The 1,205-nt window shown below is 50.3% G+C and overlaps 1 pseudogene; it reads left to right on the forward strand.

Moving 5' to 3' along the window:
- Positions 1–465: 465 nt before the first annotated feature.
- LOC114635270 lies at positions 466–945 on the forward strand (annotated as a pseudogene).
- Positions 946–1,205: the final 260 nt, after the last annotated feature.

The following is a 1,205-nucleotide window of genomic DNA, read 5'->3' on the forward strand; positions in this document are numbered from 1 at the left end:
GAGGAGTTAGAGTGAAGACTGAAGGAGCTGAAAGGATTTGCGGCACCATGAGGAGAACAATAATACCAACCAACCACAGCTCCCAGGGTCTAAACCACCAGCCTGGGAGCACTTAGGGGGGGATCCAGGGCTTCAGCTGAATATGTAAAAGTGGAGGGCCCTGCTGGGCATAGGTGGAAGAAGAGAACCTTGACCTCATGAAGGCTGGATGCCCCAGGGGGTGGGAATTTTGAGGGTGGGGAGGTGGGAGTGGGGGGGAGTAGATAGAGGTTACATCCACAGAGAAGAAGGAGGAGGGGTGAGGGGATTGGGGGTTCCGGGGTGGGTGGGGGATGGGGTAAGGGGACAACATAGGAAATGTAAATAAAACATCCAATAAAATAAATAAATAAATAAATAAAAACTAAAAAAAAAAAAAAAGAAACTGCACATTAGGACCCGGGTAGCCAACGGCCTGTGAGCATCATGCCTAAGTTTTATTGTGACTACTGTGATACATATCTTACCCACGATTCCCCATCTGTGAGGAAGACACACTGCAGTGGTCGGAAACACAAAGAGAATGTGAAAGACTATTACCAGAAATGGATGGAAGAGCAGGCCCAGAGCCTGATTGACAAGACAACGGCTGCATTTCAACAAGGAAAGATCCCTCCGGCTACATTCTCTGCTCCTCCACCTGCAGGGGCCATGATCCCACCTCCCCCCAGTCTCCCGGGTCCTCCTTGGCCTGGCATGATGCCTGCACCCCACATGGGAGGCCCTCCCATGATGCCAATGATGGGCCCCCCTCCTCCTGGGATGATGCCTGTGGGACCAGCTCCTGGGATGAGACCGCCCATGGGAGGCCACATGCCCATGATGCCCGGGCCTCCCATGATGAGACCCCCCGCCCGCCCGATGATGGTGCCCACGAGGCCTGGCATGACCCGGCCAGACAGATAAGAGCAAAAGCATTCGCTCTTCATCGTTTTGTATTGTGCTGTTTCACCAGGAGATCTTGGTGCTGAGCCTGAGTGTTTACTAGACGCATGGCCAGGAACTTCCTTCCTAACAGAGAGGAAGAAGTGATACAAAAGGGGCTGTTTTCACTTACATTGTGAAACGTAAAAATAAAATGATCAGCTATTTTAGTTAAAAAAAAAAAAAAGAAACTGAACATTAATGGTAAGAACCTCCACAAACACATTATCAATCAGCTACAC

The sequence above is a fragment of the Grammomys surdaster genome, unplaced genomic scaffold (genome assembly GCF_004785775.1).
Source record: "Grammomys surdaster isolate TR1022 unplaced genomic scaffold, NIH_TR_1.0 77178, whole genome shotgun sequence".
Taxonomy (NCBI): domain Eukaryota; kingdom Metazoa; phylum Chordata; class Mammalia; order Rodentia; family Muridae; genus Grammomys; species Grammomys surdaster.